The sequence below is a fragment of the Bos taurus genome, chromosome 20 (genome assembly GCF_002263795.3).
Source record: "Bos taurus isolate L1 Dominette 01449 registration number 42190680 breed Hereford chromosome 20, ARS-UCD2.0, whole genome shotgun sequence".
NCBI lineage: Eukaryota > Metazoa > Chordata > Mammalia > Artiodactyla > Bovidae > Bos > Bos taurus.
Genome location: NC_037347.1, coordinates 21,750,478 through 21,774,124, shown reverse-complemented (window position 1 = coordinate 21,774,124; position 23,647 = coordinate 21,750,478).

Below are 23,647 nucleotides of genomic sequence, written 5' to 3'. Positions count from 1 at the left end.
TAAGTTTTCTCATTTGGATGTTTAGGAATCTCCATGGTGAAGGAGTTGGAAGCTTTCTACCTTTGGCACATGAAAATAGTCAAAGCTCAGTCCTTTCAGCCTTGGTAGAGCTTGAGAAAGAACACCAAAAAGAAGGAAAAGGGAGCCTACAGCTCTGGGTAAACTGCCGTCCTCCAGCTTGAGGTCTGATCCTCTGGAAACTGCAGGGAAGGTGGTTCCACTCTCCTCGGGGGGCCGGGGGCGCAGTGTAGGTGTGTGTAGGACAGTGTGGTTGGAGAAAGACTTCTGTCTATATTCTCGTTCTTCTTAATTTTCATTTTAGTAGAGTCTGTTTAATTTTTAAAAATTCATATATATTTTTTTAAAGCGAAGGAATTCCCTTGATTTATAATTTGCTGAGAACTTACTGCTGTCTTGCTATGATCCAATGAAAAGCGTGAGTAGAACGGAAGGTCCTACCAGAGTTCTGGGGCCACTGAGACCGCCTTACCCCTCTCCACCCCCAATCAACTGTGAGAATAGAAACAGCCACCGAACACCTGTTATCAGAAAACCAGACCTTCCATTTCGCATCACACACGTGAAACGGAGAAAATAAATTAATTGAAGGCACTAAGTTAATTAATTAATTGAATACTCTAAGTCATGTATATTTTTAAAAAGTTGTGAACAATTGCTTGCCATGCAACCAAAGTTTTTTTTTTTTTTCTTTTCAGTGTTACGAACGTGGAAATAGGTTCATTCTATGCCTGTAGACCTTGTGGCGCCTGCCCTTGGAGCCAGGAATGCTGTGCTGTTGAGGATCCCTTTTCATCCGCTAGGTGGCAGCAGCGTTCTTTCTGGCTCACGGGGAAATAGCTCTGTGGCACAGCACATCTCTACTAAAGGCAGAGGCTGCACGCTTTTACAGTCAAATTTTATTTACTGCTGTTTTTGAGGCTGTTTGACTTAGTCTACTGTTTACTAATGAGAAAAAATGATTTTTCTCTTTTGTATGGAAAAATAATGGTTTTGTATTTCTAGAGTCATTCATACTTTTAGACCTGGGCTGGAGTCGGGGGTGGGGCGGGTTTCTCAACAGTGGCATTGAAATTTTGGGCTGGATAGTTCTCTGTTGTGGGGGTTGTCCTGAGGAATGTAGGTTGTTTATCAGCATTTCTGGCCTTTACCAACTTGATGTCAAAAGCACCGTTACCCAGACTCCCCATTTGTGACAACCAAAGATATCCCCTGCGATTCTCCAGGCAAGAATGCTGGAGTGGGTTGCCATTTCCTTCTCCAGGGGATCTTCCCGACCCACGGATCGAACCTGCATCTCCTGCATTGTCAAGTGGATTCTTTATGGCTACACCATCAGGGAGGACCATAAAGATGTCCCCAGACATTGCCAAATGTCCCCTGGGGGAAAAAATTGCCCCTGGCTGGGAACCACTGAACTGGATGGTTTTAAGTTTCTCCAAATGATTGGACCTTGCATTCCTCCCCATTTAATTTTATATGAGTGGATAAATTAAATCATATATGCTTACAGTTTCAGTTCAGTTCAGTTCATTTCAGTTCAGTTGCTCAGTCGTGTCCGACTCTTTGTGACCACATGAATTGCAGCACACCAGGCTTCCCTGTCCATCACCAACTCCTGAAGTTCACTCAAACTCACGTCCATCAAGTCGGTGATGCCATCCAGCCATCTCATCCTCTGTCATCCCCTTCTCCTCCTGCTCCCAATCCCTCCCAGCATCAGGGTTTTTTCCAATGAGTCAACTCTTCGCATGAGGTGACCAAAGTACTGGAGTTTCAGCTTTAGCATCAGTCCTTCCAAAGAACACCCAGGACTGGTCTCCTTTAGAATGCACTGGTTGGATCTCCTTGCAGTCCAAGGGACTCGCAAGAGTCAGTTCAAAAGCATCAATTCTTCGGTGCTCAGCTTTCTTCACAGTCCAACTCTCACATCCATACATGACAACTGAAAAAATCATAGCCTTGACTAGATGGACCTTTGTTGACTTACAGTTTAAATATATTTTATTCTTTTATTTATTTTCTTAGAGGATAATTTTTCTAGAGAAGAAAAATAAAGTAGAAAAGAAAGTTAATGGTTCAAGTATAGATGTTATGCATCCCTCCCCATGAAAAGATTGAGGTTTTAAAATTAGAGTTTCCTATTAATAATAATCACCACAGACATGTGGTTCTGTTACTCTTTATTCCTTTTGATTTGAACCAACTTAACTGAAAGTGAATCATGAAAAGAAGAAACACCATAAGAAGCTATACTTGCAAAGCTTTTTTTTTTTGGAAAAAAAAATTTTTTTTTTAGTAGATGAAAAATTTTCAAAGAATTATAGAATCTCAAATTGGAAAGGGCTTTAGGAGTAGCTTGGTCCAGACTTGGAATCTCTTAAATCTGGGGTGCAGGGGTGGGGTGGGGCCCGAGTGGAAGGGTGGGGAGTGACGATGTCTATCTCAGGTCCTGGTCTCTTTCAGGTGAGCAAGGTGAAGGCCAGTTTAGAAATAAAGACAAATATTTGGTTCTTTGCAAAACAAAAGCAAGCAAAGCAAAACATACAAAACAAAATCTAGCTCTTCCTTCAGCCAGTCTTACATTGCAAATCCCAGAGGAAGATGGCACTAGGGTAGGAGGCCCCTATTAAGACAAGACCCCCGAACCAGGCTCACTGAGACAGTGATAGGAGTCAGGAGTCATATCAAAAACTCCACTACAGTAAGAACTTCTTTTTTTCTATTTGCTCCAGAGACTCCTTACATTATCAGAGCTTTCCAGTGAGTGAGTGGAAGGAAGACAAGGCTGTGAGACTTGAAGTCAAATATGAATAAATTCTAAAGGTGTATTCTCTACCCCTTCCCTCTTTGTGCTGGTTCCAGTTTTGGAGAAGGGAGGTATTTCTCTGGGCAACCAACCAAATCGGGCTTGGACGTGTGTTCCGAGAACCCTGTCAGCTGAGACAGAACCATGTTTGCATGTTCACAATAGATTTGACTTCCAAGTCAGCTGAGACAGACCATGTTCACAAGAGATACGATTTCCAAAATAGAAGGGGTGCTTTCACTGGTGAAGAAAGAGACAGAGGCCAGAAAAAGAAGTCCGTTTGGGATCATTTGAGTCCTCTTCCTCTGAGCACATAGCAACTGTGATGGACTCACAGGGCAAAGGGTATCAAAGGGTTACCTATTGAGTGTGGCCTGGGGAAGGGTAGTGTGGAGAGCAGAGGGAAAGCCCAGTTCAAATGTACAGAAGGTATCTGTTCTTTAAAGGCATAGTCACATTTTACTAGAATTTTGCTACACTGTTGGGTTAAGCTCTGTCAAGAACGTCAATCCCATTGGAGAATGAAATCTTTCCTACAACCCATTTCTCCTCACATGGATCCTGTTGTTCAAGGATTGGCATCCAAGCAGTGGCTGAGATGAGAGAGAGAGCTGGATCCCAGGGAGAGACACAGCTCAAGAGGTTTCCCCTCAGTGACTTGACTTTGTGGCCTCCATCCAAGTAGCATCTCAATGGTCTTGGCAGTGCAGGATGGGTCACAAAGCCCTGTGTGTACCCTGGGAGGCTGGGGATGTGAGAGCAAGCGAAGGTCAGCAGTGAACTGGGGTTAGCCAGGGCCGGGGTAGAACTTGATTCCCTAACTCTTGTTCCAGGATTCCAGCAGCTTGGCTTTGCTGGGACCGGTCTGGTTCTGTTCATAGAGCTGTCATTTAATTTTTGGTCACTTATACACCATTTGCTAACTGTTCATAATTCCTGTGCAATTTTGCTCATGACATGGGAAACAAAGACAGCAAAACAAGGGGCCGTTATGCTTTTCTCTGCTGTCGTCAGTGGGTAAAATTGGCTGAAAAAGCAGAGCAAGAAGCTTTCCCTAGCTACTCTGGATGGATTTTTTTTTTTTAGTCTCATGAGCATTTTTTTTAGGAAGAAAATGTATGTGTGTGAAGTTAAGTGTAGAATGTCTGGTGAGTTGTATAAAATAAAACATTTATCCATCTATTTTGATAGGGAGATGGATTAGAGTTAGCAAATTAATCTTTCAGTCAGCAAGTATTTGAATAGATACAAATCAGTCATTGTAGTCAGAGCTGCTGCTAGCCTACACTGAGTTGTGCAGAAAGAGCCCTGCACCAAGCCACATGCTTTTAGGCTTCAGCCTCTCTCAGGTGGATGTCTTTGTGCAGTGTACCAACTGTACAGCTGTGCATGACTGTATCTTGAGGCAAGAGACTGGACCATCTATTATGCCCTTTGACTGGAAAAGTTTCTGAAGAATTAGGTGTTAAGCAGGGTTTAAAGCAAATAGCTCTGTCTTTGGGGCATGATGTACAGGAGGAAGGTAGGTTGTTTATTCTGTGGGGAAAACTATAAAGACCCACTGGGATCTGCCCCTGCAGTCTTTACCCCTGCAACTGGGTTAATGAAGCCTTCTCCCTGCAGCTGTAGGAGCCATCTGGACTGTAGGGAGAAGGATAGAAGAAGCTGAGAAGTTAGCATTGAATGACTTGCCTCCCCTTTCAGTTTCAGGGCACTACCTCATGTCCATCAACCTCAGCTCCTTGTTTTTTTTGACGGCGGCCATGTCTTGGGAGGGAGTTTTGCACCTGGTCTCTGGCCTTCTCCCCATCACCCCTCCCCTCTGCCCCAGAAGCCTTGACTGGCACCCGTGACCCCTCAGGCCGTCCTGACTTCCTGGCAGCCTGCATGCTTCCAGGCGCCATGGACTTCTGACCACTGGCCTCACCTATCTGGGTGATATCCTGGATCAAGGACTCATTTTGGACCTCTAAATACTATTTAACCCATAAATCTCTCTCCTGGCTTTGGACTGAAGTTTAGAACAATGGTTCTCAAAAGGGACTGCTCATTAGAATTGCCTAGGAAACTTTGTAGAATTTGGATGCCCATGGCACACCCTGGATCCATGAAATCAAGATTCCTGGGGAATGTATAGGCACCAGGAATGTTAAACCTCCACAGGTTAACCCAGTGCACCACTGTTCTTGACTACGTGTCCTGTCTATCCAGCCACAGATTACTCAGCCCCTTCTGTGCCTCCATGTTTAGACCCATGGCCTTTGTCCAGCCTCGTGAGTGGATTGTATCCCTGGTTCCAGTTCTCCCTGGGATGGCCTGGCTCACCACCAGCCAACCTTAGATTATGATTATGTTTTGGAGCCAGAAGGCTAAGAGGGATATCTGGAGACCCAAAGTAAGCCTTTTGTGGTTTCCTTAGCCTGTAATTCTAATAAATGCAATCCATCAGCCTTGTCTTCCCTAAGAAAGAACATCCTTTGTAGGCAATCCTCAGTGTATAAATGGGTTGTGTTCCAAAATTTGTTTGTGGTCAGTTGTTAGGGATGTAGAACCCAATTCCCATAGTAACAAAGTTACAAAGGAAAGTGGCAGGTTGCAGTAGTCATCTGAACCATTAAAAAGCTGAACTTTATTAAAAAAAATTTTTTTTAAGATTTTTTTTTTATGTAGACTGTTTTTGAAGTGTTTATTGAATTTGTTGCAATACTGCTTCTGTTGTTTATAATTTGGTCTTTTGGCCTTGAGGCATCAAACCTGTACTTTCTACATTGGAAGGTGAAGTCTTAACCACTGGACCCCCAGGGAAGTCCCAGAAAGCTGAACTTCAGAACGAACAGATTCAAAGAATCAAGCCACTATTATTAGATTGAGTCATACGAAACTGACATTTTTGCATGTCAAAAAAGATTGAATATTGGTAATTTTATGTGTTGTGTTTTACTTATGCAGGGGAAGAAAGTTTTAAGCCCTAGATTAGAAAATTCAAGGCACAGTCACCCTTATAAGGATTCTAAGAGGATCAATAATGCCTTTCTTCCTACCCTCCCTCCTCCTCCAGTCTCTCCCCTTCTAGCCAAGTAGACAAAGAACACAAGTCTTCCAAGGGAGAAGGTATGCAAATAAAGAGGGCTTTCCCAGGTGCGGACTTCTCCTGATCCTGCTGGTGACTAGGGGTGAGGCGGGGGAGGTGAGAAGGGGAGGGCATGGCTCTGATGTCAGCAACCACTAGGGAAACAGACATTCCTACAGAAACCATTTAGGTGCCACATGGAAAACTGAGCCTTTCTTAGAGCTGTCTTCTGGGAGTTAGGGGCAGCAGCAGCTAGGATTTTGCCAGGAGCAGGCAGACTGGAGATATGGAGAAGCAGTAGCATCCGTTTCACATACATGGGCCACATGTCAGCTGAGAGTCTGTACGTGAGGCCAGTGAAAGTTACCTGCCTTGATGAGTGATGAGCGTGCTCCATGGATGAGTAAAACCATCTGAACCTCCCTGTGTGCACTGTCTTACCATAGAAGCTGTGCATTGAGACAGTGTGCTTTATATGAGTCACAAAGTGGCCGTGTGTCCTTTTTCTTACTAACCCAGGAAAGACCATTTTGTTTCCAGAGCTCAGGATACGTGTCTGACACATAGTAGGTATGTGGCAGGGGTTGCCTAGGAAACAAGTAGCGCTGATAATTTTCCCTGTCTCTTTTCTATGATCAGCTTGAAGAATCATGCACATGATGCCTCTGGAGGGAAATGTAGAGTTCTCAGAAAAAATTTTATGTATTCGTATTACCTAGGAAACTCATGATTTTAGGAGAAGCTGTATGTTCATTTAGGAAACAGCTGTTTTCTTTATTTCAGTGCTGGGTATTTTATAAAGGAAAACACCATTTTTCTTTGATGCTTGTTGTTTCTCTGATAATCCAAGTTCCTATCTTCATTCCACATGATTTAAAATCCTGTTTATATCCAATATTCATTCAGTAAAATGGCTTGAGATTTGTGATGCTCCAAATGAATTCCAGTTCGAGAGGGGGAAATCTCAGAGTCCTACTGGAGCTGGCTGTCTGAAGACAACTGAGGATTTACACTCAGAACAGATAATAATAGAAATGGGATATAAAAAATGAAAAAGATTTGATTGCATGGACTACAATGATTATGGAAGCTTTTTTTTTCTCCTTAGCCAAGTGTAAGTGAGTAAAAAAAAAATTAGAGGCCATGTATGGGAGCCTTCACAAAATTCTGGGTCACATCTTTCAAAACAATGAACATAGCAGCAAACAAATAATTATAAATTCCACGGACTCTGAAAAATAGGCTGATCTCTTAGGTTTTGTAAATGCTTTCCCTAATGCATTTTCCTTCACCATCACATTTTAATGCCATCTGTTGCCTGTTTTCATGAGTGAGGTCAATTCTGAGTCACTTTATGCAATTATGCAAATATGGTTTCTATGAAGTACAGGGAAAGTAATGTTGCTTTCAATCATTTTTGAAAGCCTTCCAGTGATCAAGTCTCACTCTAGACTGGTAAAACTATATTGTTCTTTCAATTGTTTAATATAGTTTAGCAGTAAAAGTTTGTCAATGTCTTTTAGAAGTGGTTTCTAATATACCTCTCTCAAAGGTTTGCTTATTTTTAAGATGAACTGGAATAGTCTTATTTTTTTAGTTGGTGTGCATTACTAATTGCTACTCCCAGACTGGGGCCAATCTGACTATAATTGTATTTCTGCACATTAGGCCCAGCAAAACACAGACACATCCTCTCATACACACCGTGATAACCTTCTGCCCCAGCCCCAGTCAAGGGGAAGAATCATGTGGGGTTTTCTCATTATCTGTCTTCTGTGATTACGCAGCTTACACAGCAGCAGACATAGACTGACCCACAGCACGATGCAGGAAGTGACATCAGCCCGGCAGTGCTGTCTAGTATTTGTGTGTCTAGGGCAGGAGGGCTGGGAGGAGACAGAGATAAGGAGGCAAAATGTTTTCTCTCTAGGGCCTAATCAGAAGATTATACTTGTATCCAGAGGAACATAATAAAAATACTCTTGCCATTCAGGGTACATAGGCTGTATTTGGACTACTCAGAGATCAAGAGTATTTAGGTAAAAAAGGCAGAGATGTAGCATCTAAAAAATAGAGGAGTAAGTCTAGCCATAATTAGGAAGTGGGTAACTGGTATTGAAGGGATAAAAATTCAGTGTATGAACTATAAACAAAATGAACTTCTGGCAACTATATAGGAAGATACTAAAGATAAAGGCTATATTGGGAAAAGTAACAGAGCATCACAGAATGGCATTGGGCATCCAGAAAATTCAGGTATTCAATTATCACATTTATTGAGTGCCTGCTGTGTTTCAAGGACTGTGGTTAGCAGTGGAATACAGCAGTGAAAAAAAAACAAAACAAAACAGATGAGAGATTACATTCTAATTGGAAAGCAGAGAATAAATGAATAAATAAATGGGTAAATGAATCCATTTATGGAGAAATGTATATGGACAAATAATAAGATAGTTATGACAGTAATAATTAAAATAATTCCAGGTAAAGGGCTCTGAAGAGGTTAAAGCAAGATAAAGGAATAGAACTAGGGGTGTTTGTGTTTCATGGTATGAATTTAACTGGGACAGTTGGGAAAGTCTTCTCAGAAGGGGTTACATTTGAGCAGAGAGACCTGAGTTATGTGAAGGCATGGGCTATGTGAACATTGGGGCATAATGTTGCAGGAGGAGAAAGAGTTAGTGCAGAGTTCGGAGGTAGGAATAAGCTTGAAGCATTTCTGGAAGTAGCAAGGATGTGGGTCAGAGTGAGTGAAGGGAGAGAGGTAATTGATGAGGCCTAAGAGGTTGGAGAAGGAAATGGTAACCCACTTCAGTATTCTTGCCTGGAAAACTCCACGGACTGAGGAGACAGGTAGGCTACAGTCCATGGGGTTGCAAAGAGCGGGACACGACTGAGCTACTTCACTTTTAAGAGGTAGTAGGATCTAGCTCATGTAAAGCACTGAAGGCCATTGGGTTTTATTATAAGTGGGAATACAATGAAGGATTTGAGCAAAGGTGGATCGCATAATTTGATTCATCTTTAAGAGTTCTGACTGACTGCTACATCAAGACTAGACTGAAGGCAGAGAGGAGTCAAAGTTGGGAGAGCCAGTAAGCTTTAGCAGCTGTGCAAACAGGAGATGTTGGAACTTGGACCATAGTGGTATCAATGGAGGTGGTAAAAAGGTTTGGACTTGAGGCACATTTTGAAGAGAGAGTCAACAGGGTTTGCTGATGGCTTGAATAAGGGGTTAGAGGAAAAAGAGGATTCAGAATGACCCCTGGGATTCTGGACTGAACAGTGATGTGGAAAGGGATTCAGTTTATTAGGAGTGATGTTTTAGATACGTTAAGTTTGAAATGCCTGATGGAGGCCAGCTGGTGATGTCAAGGAGGAGACTGGATATATAGACCAGGTGCTTAGAGGAGACGTGAACTAGAGATATGCATGTTGGGGCCGTGAGTACAAATGTCAACTCAAGTCTTGAGCCGGGATGAGATAAATTTAGGGATAATGTGAAGAGAGGATGGGGTTCTGGAACATTTCGATATTTAGAAGTGAGAAGGAGCAGGAGCAAAGGACACGGAGAAGCAGTTGTCATGTCCAAAGGGCAGCAAAGGGATGGAGACAGTGTTTCAAGACTGAGGGTGATGTTACCTGTGTCAGCCGCTGCAGAGGGGACAGGCAGGATAGTGGGAAATATGCGTCACTGGATTTGGCCAGATGGGTGGACATCTCTCTCCGTTTCTTCAATTTGTATATATATGTACACCCATAGAAAAATTGAGTAAGATTGTTAGAATACCTCCTTTAAACCCGCTTTTTTTTTTTTTTGCAGACCAAAAAAGGAAACTTAACTGAATTGTGGGTTGACAATGCATTAGTTGTTTCAGAATAATTCAGATATTTACATATTCATGGGGCACCTTATACCTCCTACTTCTTGAAATGTCAAAGGCCTTAGGAGGAAAGTATGCATTTTTATTAAAATTTTATTGCAGTACCTACCTGATGAGTTGTATATGCTTTCATTTATTTTGATCTCCTTTGATAACAGTTCATAGGGCATGTGGATACAATTCTTTTCCTATTAGAACTCAACTATTTTTGCAATATAAAGATTTCAAATTGCTATGTTGTACACCTGAAATTAATATAATGTTATGTGTCAGTTATATCAGTAAAAAAATAAAGTAATGAATCACAGAAAGGAAGAACTCAACTATTAGGACTCTATCCGGAATCAGAATATTAATAGTATTTTAGAGCTAATAGGGATGAAAAACAGAGAGAGGTCTTAATATTTAAATAGAAGAGCAGTTTCTATTTAATAAAGAGTACTAAAGAGTATTTTTTTATTGGAATATTGCTCCTTTACAGTGTTCGTTTCTGCTACACAGCAGTGTGAGTCCACCATGCGTCCGCATGTCCCCTCCGTCCCTTAGAGCCTCCCTCTCAGCCCCGCCGCCACCCGTCAGGGTCAGCACGTAGCGCTGAGCTGAGCTTCCTGTGCTGTACAGCAGCTTCCGCTGGTTCTGTTTCGCATCGTAACACATGGTGATGTATATATGGCAGTGCTGCTCTCTCAGCTCGTTCCGCTCGTTCCGCTCTCTCCTCCTCTGACCTCACGTCCACAAGTCTGCTCTCTACATCTGCACTCTGTTCCTGCCCTGCAAATAAGTTCACCAGCACCAATTTTCTAGATTGCATATATATGTGTAGGGGCTTCCCCAGTGGCTCAGCGGGTGAAGAATCCACCTGCAATGCGGGAGACACAGGAAACGCGGGTTTGATCCCTGGGTTGGGAAGATCCCCAGGAGGAGGAAATGGCAAGCCACTCCAGTACTATCATCTGAAAAATCCAACGGACAGAGGAGCCTGGTGGGCTACTGTCCACGGGGTCGCAAAGAGGTGGACACGACTGAGCAACTAAGCACAGCACAGCACATGAGTTAATACCTGATGTTTGTTTTCTCCTGCTGATTTCACTCTGTATGACGGGCTCTAGGTACACCCACATCACTACAGTTGACTCAGTGTCGTTCCATAAAAGGCTTTTTTTTTTTTCTCCCATTCCTTTTTATCCCTTTACTTGAAGGGTATTTATTGGTTTTGAAGTTAGAAAAATTTGGGTGTGAATTCTAGCTCCACAATTTACTGTTTGATCTTCCATAAGTTTGTGGAGGCTTGATTTTCTAATCTATAGAATGGGGATGAATAACACTTTTATAGGCTTGTACAGGGGTCTGATTAGTGTAAAGTACGCAGTGCCACACAGCATGTGCCTGGCATGGGAATTCACACCGTGTCGGCTGTTCTCCTCTCCCAGGCCTGAAGCCCTGGAAGCAGAATAGTAGGGCTAGAGCCAGAGGGCCCGTGTCCTAGCTTGGTTTCCGAACTTGTCACTTCTCCAGTAGTTATTGACCTTGCTCACATCGTGAAAAGTGTGACTTTCTCCAGTGAGCCATCGATGGAGTTGTGTGGGGTTGAAGGAAGGGAGGCATTAAGCCGCCTACGTCTTGGCTCCAATCAGAATGACTGGGACCCTCTGTTGTTGTTTTGTTCAGTTGCTAAGTGGTATCCGACTCTTTGTGCCTCCATAGACTGCATCACACCAGGTTCATCTGTCTTTCACTATCTCCCTCTTAGGGGAGTGGTTTGTAACCTGGGAACATCGTGAAAACAACCAGAAAGAGGCTGCCCTGTCCTGCAACGAACTCTCATCAAATATAGGCATCATCGCTCACTTGCATAGGGAAATTTAAGTGATAATCAGTGTATAACTTGCACTCTGTTCCAAAACTACTGGTCTTGGATGTTGAGGGGCCTGGGCTAGCCTTTTGGCATTTATTTGCAAAGGAAAAGGGATGTTAGCTCAGCAGATACAAGAACTGATGTCTGTCATCATTTTTTTCTTGAATTGATGCTTTTGAACTGTGGGGTTGGAGAAGACTCTTGAGAGTCCCTTGGACTGCAAGGAGATCCTACCAGTCCATTCTGAAGGAGATCAGCCCTGGGATTTCTTTGGAAGGAAATGATGCTAAAGCTGAAACTCCAGTACTTTGGCCACCTCATGAGAAGAGTTGACTCATTAGAAAAGACTCTGATGCTGGGAGGGATTGGGGGCAAGAGGAGAAGGGGACGACAGAGGATGAGATGGCTGGATGGCATCGCTGACTTGATGGATGTGAGTCTGAGTGAACTCCGGGAGTTGGTGATGGACAGGGAGGCCTGGCGTGCTGCGATTCATGGGGTCACAAAGAGTTGGACACGACTGAGCGACTGAACTGAACTGAATGCAGGCTACTTATTTATATTTTAAAGCCATGCATTTTGTGCATTCTCATCTCTATATTTTCAATGGTATCTTTTCCTTTCCCTGCTCCTCTCCTTTCTCCATCTGCCGGAGATCTTCTTGTACTCTCTTTGACACTACATGATACACCCATCCTCAGAGGCTAGTTGTATTCCATTGTTTTTCTGGAAATTCCAAAATTTTCTGGAAATTCCAATTTATATATAGAAGAGTGCTCTCCCTCCTCAGAATAAGGGGCTACTATTCAGTCTATGGGGCTTCCCTGGTGGCTTAGATGGTAAAGAATCTGCCTGCAGTGTAGGAGACCTGGGTTTAATCCCTGGGTTGGGAAGATTCCCCTGGAGGAGACCATGGCAACCCACTCCAGTATTCTTGCCAGGATAATTCCATGGACATAGGAGCCTGTTGGGCTATAGTCCATGGGGTCGGACACAACTGAGTCAGACACAACTGAACTGCTAACACTTTGATGCTTCATTTAGTCTATAGAATAAAACTATGCAAACTTGACAGAAAGACCACCACTGCCCACAATTTCCTTGGGACTGGCTGTCTTTCTAAAATTTATACTGATCACACGCAGGCCTCTTCATAGGTCACCTTAGGTTCAGTAATGGCAGAAGTAAACTGAAAGGCCTGGATCACTTCTATCCGCAGAATATACCCGGCATCGGAAATGACGTGAAAGCATGAACAAAGGATGACTCTGAGCCACCCTGGCCCCTGAGTAGGGTGAAGGCTCAGGGGTGGTGCAAGTGGTGCTGACAGCCCATGGAGGGAGAGTCTATGAGCCACAGGGTGTCCCTAGATAGAAGACTGTATCCTCTTCTCCCTGGAGAGACCAGATCATTTGAGAAACGACTCCTGCTCCCATGTAAATCAACAGATCTGGTGTTCAGTAAACCTAGAGACTGATGTCAAAATTCAAGTTTAATTATGAGACCTCACTGGAGAGTGTGGAGTCCTGCTCAATGCCTGACCCCACAGGTTGACTAAGCCTGGAAGAGTCGTGATGAACGTGGATGCAGTGGGCTCCTCTGCAAAGAGCAAGTGCAATAGGAACAGGGAGATTCAAGTTGACATTCCGCCTCTTGACTCAGCAACTCGTTCTTTGTTCTTGGGTGAGAGGGTCCATCTCTGCGAGTCTCAGTCTGTTCATCTGTAAAATTGTGGCAGATCCACCCTCTGCTTGGTTTCACCTGAGTGCACGTTCAGCTGGCTCATCAGCTGATGGCTAGCTTATATGTTCAAATTTGCCTTCTTTTCTTCGACTTTTTTGTGAGAGCAAAACCAGAAATGGAGAGGATAAAAGCAGAAATGGAGTTTGTATGATGCTCTGCCTGTATCCATTTATTTGTACCCAAAGAACTGGATGCTCTTACGACCTATGAAGATGGAGAAAGGCTTCATTGCTAGCAATTGAGTTGGAATCAAACTGACCTGGGTTTGCAAGCTGGAGGTGGCCCCTGTGGCATCACTACACTGAGCAGCAGTGAAATTATATCTCCCAAGACAAACTGATGGTTGCAGCTCTATTAGAAAAGTTTCCTCCTTAGGTATCTAGCATTGATTTAAAAAAAATGAAATCTTTTTGCACCTGAGTGTCATCATTTATTAAAAAATTAGTAATAATACCTCTCTCTCCAGATGGCTGTGAGGATTCAGAACCATAAGACTGAAATGCCCCACATATATTAGGTATTCAGGAAATAATAGTTACTTTGTTTTATCTAGGGGGATAGGGTTGAGTCTGAGAAGATATTATGGTGCTGGAAAATACTGTGGTGCAGAGAGTCCCTTGGACTGCAAGGAGATAAAACCACTCAATCCTAAAGGAAATCAACCCTGAATATTCACTGGAAGGACTGATGCTGAAGCGGAAGCTCTAATACTTTGGCCACCTGATATGAAGAACTGTCTTGCTGGAAAAGACCCTGATGCTGGGAAAGATCAAGGTGAATGGAGAAGGGGCAACAGAGGATGAGATGGTCTTAGCATCACTGACTTGATGGACAGAATTTGAGCAAACTCCCGGAGACAATGGAGAACAGAGCAATCTGGTGTGCTGCAGTCCACGGGGTCACAAAGAGATGTGACGGAACGACTTAATGACCGAACAACAATAATGGGAAGATAGGATGTATGCCAGGAGGTACCAGAGTTCATAGGTTTTTGTTTTTCTTTTCTGTTCACACAATAACTTTTTTTGTAGGAGTGTTGATAGGATTAGCCCAAGACAGTTTTTCCAGCAGTGAAGGACTTTGTGTGTTCGACTACTATTCATTCCAGTAATTGATATGATTACCTGACTCACAACATTGCATCTAGTCACTCCCGTCATTAGGACATTTGTCTGGGCGGGTGAGTGATGAAAGTAGCTTGGTACTGCTGCTGCCTCTCCTGTTTTCTTGCCCCCAAACCAGAGCTTTGGGTGTGGGCTCTGATAAAGTGGAAGCAGCGGGCGTGCCCGCTGTGGGTGAGTGGTTCCCCATGTGCTTCTGACCCTCCCTTTGAGGTAAGTGGAGCCACATTTCTTTCCTGGCAGCTGCAGAGCCTGAGCATCAGCAAAAGAGCTTTGAAGTTTCCTGGGGAGAAAAGGCATTCTATAAAGAGAAGGAATTATTATTGCTTCCTGACTTTGGTGAGTTAGCAATGGTCTGGTGAGTTTGGAAAGCAGCAGTTGGCTTCACATTCAATAATCTTTTGACTTATTTTTAATCAAAAATAAAAACTCCTCTTAGTTAGATATGATTAGCAAAAACAAACAAAATAATCTAAACAAAACCCTGACTTTTTTCCCCTCCAGAACTGTACAGATGTATATTTGTGAATCAGGAAGTACATAAAAGCAAATGAAAAATGGATGTGACTTTATAACTCTCTCAGAACATGCAGCAGGAATTTAAATAATATTAAATTTACTGACATGTTTTCTTCAGTGTGTCTTCAGAATATGTTTTGAAACCTTTCTTCTCTCTTTGAGTAGGCCTTGGGGTGGGGAGTGTTTATTTAAGAGTGACGCAAATTCAGCCCTGCAGCTCCCCCCCCTTCCTGTTGCAGCATGGCTATTCTCCTTCCTCCTCCCTTCTCTTCTCCTTCTCTTAATATTGCATATTTCCTTCTCTTTGTCTCTGTGTGAGGAACAGCTCTCTTGCCCATTTGTGTGCACAACGGAATCTGCATTGCTTTTTGTTGGCAACAAGAATGATCATGTGTAGACATGGGTTTATGAGTGTGAATAGGTGCTGTGCTAAGTCTCTTCAGTTGTGTGAGACTCTTTGAGACTCTATGAACCGTAGCCTGCCAGGCTCCTCTGTCCATGGGATTCTGTAGGCAAGAATACTGGAGTGGGTTGCCTTCCCCTCCTCCAGGGAACTTCCCGACTGAGGGATACAAACCCGCATCTCCGGCAGCTCCTGCATTGCAGGCGGATGGTTTGCTGCTGAACCACTAGCGAAGCCCAGTAGGCCTTTAACTGACCCAAGGGAGACACAGTGGATATGGCTGATGCCACTGGCATATTTGATTAGAGCAGTAACGTTAGCTTCAACTTATCAGTCTTCTGTTGTATCTAAGTCATTGTGTTAGGTGAGATGGGATATTTCAAAATATAGAAGACATTCCATGAAAGTTTGCAGATGTGTCACAAGCAATGCAGACCGTGGACACCTAGAGGGATGACCTCGTTCCCCACAGGAGAGCGCAGAAGAGGAAGGTTTCATACAGGAGCAGGATTCACTATATTTTTTTGAGGGGGGGTGATTTTTTATTTTTTAAATTGAAGTATCGTTGACTTATAATATTGTGCTAGTTTCAGGTGTATAGCAAAGTGATTCGATTATACACAAATGCACACACATATATATGTCCTTTTTCAGATTCTTTTTTATTAAGGTTATTACAAGATATTGAATACAGTTTCCTATGCTATACGGTAGGTCCTTGTTGTTTATTTTTTATATAGTAGTGTGTATCTGTTAATCCCAAGCTCCTAGTTTATCCCTATATCCTTCTTTCCCCTTTAGTAGGTGTAAGAATTTTTTTTCTATGGCTGTGAGTCTATGATTTGTAAACAGTTCATAAGAATTATTTTTTTAGATTCCACATGTAAGTGATAGCATATGATATTTGTCTCTGTCTGATTTACTTCACTTCGTGTGATAATTTCTAAGTCCATCCATGTTACTGCAATGGCATTATTTCATTCTTTTTGTGGCTGAGTAATATCGGAAGGAGACCAGTCCTGGGTGTTCATTGGAAGGACTGATGCTGAAGCTGAAACCCCAATACTTTGGCCACCTCACGTGAAGAGTTGACTCATTGGAAAATACCCTGATGCTGGGAGGCATTGGGGGCAGGAGGAGAAGGGGGCAACAGAGGATGAGATGGCTGGATGGCATCACCGACTCGATGCACATGAGTTTGGGTGAACTCCAGGAGTTGGTGATGGACAGGAAGGCCTGGAGTGCTGCGATTCATGGGGTCGCAAAGAGTCGGACTCGACTGAGTGGCTGAACTGAACTGAACTGAATATTGGAAGAAAGCTATGAAGGTCAAGAGTCCACAGAGAACTGGGGGAGACTGAATAGACTCGTGAAACCAGAGCAGAGTTGAGCAGAGCTTGGAAGGTGTCGTAGAACAGTGAATTGGAAAAAGCAAGCGTTGAAAGCACATGTGGAGAGAAAATCTGGGGAAAGGAGACCCCAGTCAAACACCCAAAAACAAAATCCTAATTTAAATTAAGGGGTCAAAGATTCAGGGGCAGACTTCCCTGGTGGTTCAGTGGTTAAGAATCGGTCTGCTAATGCGAGGGACATAGGTTCAATCCTTGGTCTGGAAAGATTCCACGTGCCAAGGAGCAACTAAGCCCATGCACCACAACTATTGAGCCTGTACTCTAGAGCCCATGCTCTGCAAAAAAAGAAGCTTCTGCAATGAGAAGCTCATGCATTGCAAATAGGAACCCCTGCTTGCTGCAACTAGCGAAACCCCAAACTAGAGAAAGCCCGTGTGCAGCAACAAAGACCCAGTACAGCCAAAAATAAATTAAATTATATGCAAAGAAAAAAATAATAGAGCCAACAGGTTAGAGAATTGGGCTGAAGTGAAATGAAAAGGTAGAGTTACATTAAAGGCAAGATCAAGAAGGAAAGGAGGGATATTTCTTTTCCGACCTCAGACACTGGCCTCCTCCTCTTCTCACCTTCAGGCTGGTGGTCTTCTGGCCCCTTGAGGGCAGTTTAACCTAATGATTAAGCACTGAGCATTTTGTTAATCCCAGTCCACCATATGGACTCTGTGACCTGGGGCAAATTACCTTTCTGTGCTTCAATTTCCCTATCAGCAAAATGGTAGAAAATAATAGTACCCACGTCGGGGTTGTTGAGAGACTTGAAAGAGTCAAAGCATCTGATGTGCTCAACCGCTTCCTGGGCATTGTTACTACTTGAAACTCTCCTTTGCTTCAACATTTCCTGGAAACTAGAGATTGGGACTCTAGTATGCACCATGCATACTGATCCTCTATTGTATTAATTTCCAGGTAACATTAGAAGAAAGTGTGTGAGTTAGAGTTTAGCTGAAACATAGAGACAGCATGAAAAGCTTTTTAGGCTGCTCCTGAATTGAGAAGATACCGTGTGTTTTCTGTATGCAGAATGCTGCACCACATTTCTGCACTTCTTCCAAGGTGAGAGGAAATTAAATTCAATGACTGACAGAGCACTAAACAGTTTCCCCTATATTCTCTCACTTAGTCCTTATCACTAGCCTACGAGAAAGGCATCGTTATTCTCTTTGCAGACAAGGAGACAAATTGAGAGCCATTAGGTTAGTCATCTGTTGGCAAAGAGCAAGTATGAGACGTCTAAACCCCGTCTCCTGATGAGGACAGTGAAAGAAGTACCTCGCCCCTCTCCCTCCAAGAGAAGCAGGGATTTTTCTCTTGACGTATTCGAGGACTTGGATGATCGCTCAGCACGGTTACCTCACCTTCCCCACTGTGATCACAGTTCCTGAATCTCTATCGATCACGGTAGATGGCTGATGAGAAATGTTCATAGGCTTGTAGCAAATCACTCTGAACAATTTAGGAGGCAGGTTCATAAATTCAACACTGTCATTTCCTGTGGATTAGAGCAAACAGATTTCCTCAGGAGGGAAACCCGTGTGTAAAGGTGCTGTGCTTACACGTGTGTCACAGAGCTAGATTTGAAAGCAAGGAAAGGTTTCTGGAATGGATTCTGTGCCCAGTTTGAATGGTGAAATAGGCTGCCCTGCCCAGACCCTCACATGTCAGTAGTTTGGGCTCCCAGTTAGGTGCTGGCCTCGTGGGGTTCTCAGTTGATCCTGTGTCAGCCATCAATGAATGACACCCTTCTAGCTGTCACTGTACGTGACAGGGGAGGAGGAGCCCCATGTCTGGGGCTACCCTCCTGGGGACTCATGTCCCCTGTGCCCGAGGGGAGGGTGAAGGGACTCACGGTCCTGTCTGCAGCTTAGCTCTGCAGCTTGCCCACTGCCATCCCCCTCCTGTAGAGAAGGGGAGAGAGGCCTGGTGAGGGTGTGATCTTGGGAAGGCAGTGTCGGAGTGGTGTCCTTCCTTCAGCCCTTGGTCTCAGTCATTGCTGATGTCCTTTCAGACGTGGAGTGAGCCTCGAGTTCATGGTATAAGGTATCAAAATATTTCATGCTATAAAACTCTGGCCAGTTATTCCCTGTTCAAGCTCATAAGCTGAAGAGTTTTCTTTAAAATATCTATTCTTAGGATTTTTTGGTAAGGAATTCTTAGTCAAGCATAGTGATTTTTATTCCAAATGTATTTATTCGAATGGACATATTCAAAGAAAAAAACTAAAGAGTACCAAAAGACATCCTGTGAAAACTGCATTTTATATCCACCCCTACCATTGCCCAGACCCCTAATTTCTTTCTCCCTCCTGAGGTCATCACTGCATCTATTTTCTAGAGATACTCTGTATATATATAAAAAGACTATATGGATAAAGATTTTGTTTTTATTCTTGTTGGCTTTCATTTTTCCCCCTTTCTTCCCTCCTTCCTTCCTCTTCCTTACTTCCCCTCTCTCTCTCTTCATGTGAGTCTTCTTTAAGTTTTTTCATTTATCAAAGTATCTTCTATGGCAATTCTTATAGACATATGTATTAATGAGGGTTCTTCAGAGAGACAGAACCAATAGTGTATACTATAAGGAATTACAACAGTTAATTATAAGGAATTGTCTTACATGATTATGGAGGCTGACAAGTCCCAAGATCTGTTGTCAGCAGGACCCAGGAAGCACCACTGATTCAGTCTGATCCAGGGGCCAGAGAAGACCAGTGTACCCACACATGTACTCAGGTAGGAGGAGTTCCCTGTCTACATGAGAGGGTCAGCTTCTTCCTCTGTCCAGCCTTCAGCTGACTGGCTGATGGCCTTCCACATTATGGAGGGCATTCTGCTTAACTTAGTCTATCAATTCAAATGTTAAGTGCATCCAAGAACATCGTTCAGAATACTCAAGATTATGTTTTGACTGAATAGCTAGGTACCTTGTGGCCCAGTCAAGTTGGCACAAAAAATTGGCCATCACAACCTCTTTTCTTCTTCTTTTCTTTTAATTGTAGTAAAAAAATTGACAAATTTTTAGCTTCATAGCAAAATTTAGTGGAAGGTATGTATAGCATATTCAAAAGCAGAGACATTACTTTGCCAACAAAGGTTCGTCTAGTCAAGGCTGTTTCCTGTGGTCATGTATGGATGTGAGAGTTGGACTGTGAAGACTGCTGAGCGCCGAACAATTGATGCTTTTGAACTGTGGTGTTGGAGAAGACTCTTGAGAGTCCCTTGGACTGCAAGGAGATCCAACCAGTCCATTCTGAAGGAGATCAGCCCTGGGATTTCTTTGGAAGGAATGGTGCTAAAGCTGAAACTCCAGTACTTTGGCCACCTCATGTGAAGAGTTGACTCATTGGAAAAGACTCTGATGCTGGGAGGGATTGGGGGCAAGAGGAGAAGGGGACGACAGAGGATGAGATGGCTGGGTGGCATCACCGACTCGATGGATGTGAGTCTGAGTGAACTCCGGGAGTTGGTGATGGACAGGGAGGCCTGGCGTGCTGCAATTCACGGGGTCGCAAAGAGTCGGACATGACTGAGTGACTGATCTGATCTGATCTGATGGGAGATTGCCTGTGTATTCCCTGCCCCTATACATGTCCATGCAAACAGCCTACTCCATTATCAATATCCTGCCCTAGAGTGGCATGTTTGTTTTAATCAAACCTGTGTTGGCACGTTATCACTCAGGGATATATACTTGGTAAGCAATTTCCCTTCCCTTACCTATAGTTTTCATTCAGTGAAAAATAACTTTCCATTAGAGACTTCCAAAAATGGAATTGGCTGTTCCTTGAGTATGTTTCTGTCTCTGGAGGTTTTCGAATTGGGATTGTCTTATGGATGCTGGTAAGGGACTTTTTTCTGCACTGGCTGGGATACAATCTAGAGCTGTGAAATGTGGGTCATATAGTTAATTTTAGCTTTTCAAGTAGCAGGAAGGTAAAAAGAAATAGGTGAAGTTAATTTTAAAATATATTATATTTTAACCCAATACATCCAAAATACTATTTTAATAGCTTTCCTGGTGGTTTAGACAGTAAAGAATCTACCTGCAGTGCGGGAGACCTGGGTTCGGTCCCTGGGTTGCAAAGATCCCGTGGAGGAGTGCATGGCAACCCACTCCAGTATTCTTGCCTGGAGAATCCCCATGGACAGAGGAGCCTGCTGGGCAACAGTCCATGGGGTCACAAAGAGTTGGACAAGACCGAGTGACTTTCACTTTCAAATAAAAATACTAATAAGGTATTTTATACTCTCTTTTGCATACTAAGTTTTCGAAATCCAGGGTGCATTTTATACATACAACAGATCTCAATTTTGACCCATCGCATTTCAAATGCTTAAGAGCCATATGTTGATCATGGTTTCTTTCTCCCACACTGTGTATTACAGGACTAGATAGGACCCATTCCAGTGATGAGTCTTATTTCTGAAGTTATTTACAGAATAGCCCAGAAACTCAGTTCAGTTCAGTTGCTCAGTTGTGCCCAACTCTTTGTGACCCCATGGATTGCAGCATGCCAGGCTTCCCTGCCATCACCAACTCCCAGAGCTTACTCAAGCTCATGTCCATTGAGTCGGTGATGCCATCCAACCATCTCATCATCTGTCATCCCATTCTTCTCCCTCCTTCAGTCTTTCCCACCATCAGGGTCTCTTCAAATGAGTCAGCTCTTCGCATCAGGTGGCCAAAGTATTGGAGCTTCAGCTTCAGCATCTGTCCTTCCAATGAATATTTAGGACTCATTTCCTTTAGGATGGACTGGTTTGATCTCCTTGCAGTCCAAGGGACTCAAGAGTCTTCAACACCACAGTTTAAAAGCATCAGTTCTTCGGCACTCAGCTTTCTTTATAGTCCAACTCTCACATCCATGTGTGACTACTGGGAAAACCATAGCTTTGACTAGGTGGACCTTTGTTGGAAACTCATGTTGGACCATTTATGAGATGGCCAAGTGTGGATGAGTGGAAAGAGCTCAGAGTTGAAAACAGGAGACTTGAGCACTTTTCTTGTCATCACACAAACCAGCAGAGCGAGTGTATGAACTTTGCTCAACTCCTGTACTTCAGTTTTTCACCTTTAAAATGAAAGTCATAACACTTGTTCTATTCACCTTGTAGAATTGTTGACAGGCTCAGAAGAGATAAAAGGTGTGAAGGAGCTTTAAAGAATTGAAAGCACATTAAATGTGATATAATTGATTGACAGCAGAGTCAGTCACTCAGTGGTTGCTCTGTTCCCAGCCTGCCACAGGCTTGTTGAACACCCTGAATCTCTTTATGACTCGGTTTTTCCAAGTGTTAAGTAGGAAATATTTGAAACAGTCCTTTGAAGTGAATGATATAGTGATAGTAGACAGATTATATTTTAACGGTGTGATTTCTGGGTGGCCCATCACCGCTTCTCACCCCCTAACATATCAAAATACAAGAGGCATGTGAACAGTAAACGTTGAAGGGTAGAGGTCAGAGCAACAAGCTATGACTTGTGGACTGCTTTGCTTCACATTCCATCTCTGTACTGTGTTAATTGTATGACATAGAAAAAAACTATAAAATGGGGATGTAAATAGTAATTCCTTCGTAGACACTCTGTGAGATTTGAAAGCAGCAATACACATAAGGGACTTATAACAGCCTTGGTAAATATTCACAATCATCAATGTTATAAGTGTTGCCAAGAGATGATACTTAATATGTAACAGTTTCCTATGACTCTTATAATAAGTTGCTGCAAACTTGGTGGCTTAAAACAGCACACATTTATTTCTTATAATTCTGGAGGTCAGAAGTCCAAAATCAGTTTTACTGGACTAAATCCAAGGGTTGGCTGGGCCACACCCCCTTGGAGATTCTGGGGGAAAATCTGTTCCTTTGCCTTTTCCAGTTTCGAAAGCCTCATTACTTGCAGTGTGAGCCTCACCCACTGTGTGCCCCTAGAAGAGGCGGACCTTTGTTGGGAACTTTGGACCTTTGTTGGCACGCACAGTGTGCCCCTTCTTCCATCTTCAAAACCATCAATGAGGTCTTCAGGTCTCTCTTTACTTTGTCATCACATCATGAGGGAGGTGATGCAATGATGTCACCTTTATCACATTCTCTCTTGTTTCTGTCAAATCTCCCTTTGCCTGCCTCTTAGATGGTCCCTCATGATTATATTTAGGGCCACCTGGATAATTCAGGAGAATGTCTCCATCTCAAGATCCTCAAATCACACTTGCAGAGTCCATTCTCCATGTAACGTCACAGTCAGAGGTTCCAGGGGTGAGGACTGGATATTCAGCTTACTACATAATCTGACTTAATTTTAGTTTTATAATATACTCACTCTACCACCTCAACTCCTCAATATGATGATGTTGATGTTGCCTAGAAAAAAATAGAATGGGACATAGTTAACATCTGATTTTATAGACTCTCATGTTGTATTTCGGAGAAGGCAATGGCACCCCACTCCAGTGTTCTTGCCTGGAGAATCCCAGGGATGGCCGAGCCTGGTGGGCTGCCGTCTATGGGGTCGCACAGAGTCGGACTCGACTGAAGTGACTTAGCAGCAGCAGCATGTTGTATTTGCTATCTCAGTTTGGAGAGTTACAATGCTTCTCTTCTCTAGGATTTTCATTCACCCTATACACATTTTTGGGGGCTCCAAAATCACTGAAGATGGTGATTGAAGCCATGAAATTAAAAGACGTTTGCGCCTTGGAAGGAAAGTTATGACCAACCTAGACAGCATATTAAAAAGCAGAGACATTACTATAGTCAAGGCTATGGTTTTTCCAGTGGTCATGTATGAATGTGAGAGTTGGACTGTGAAGAAAGCTGA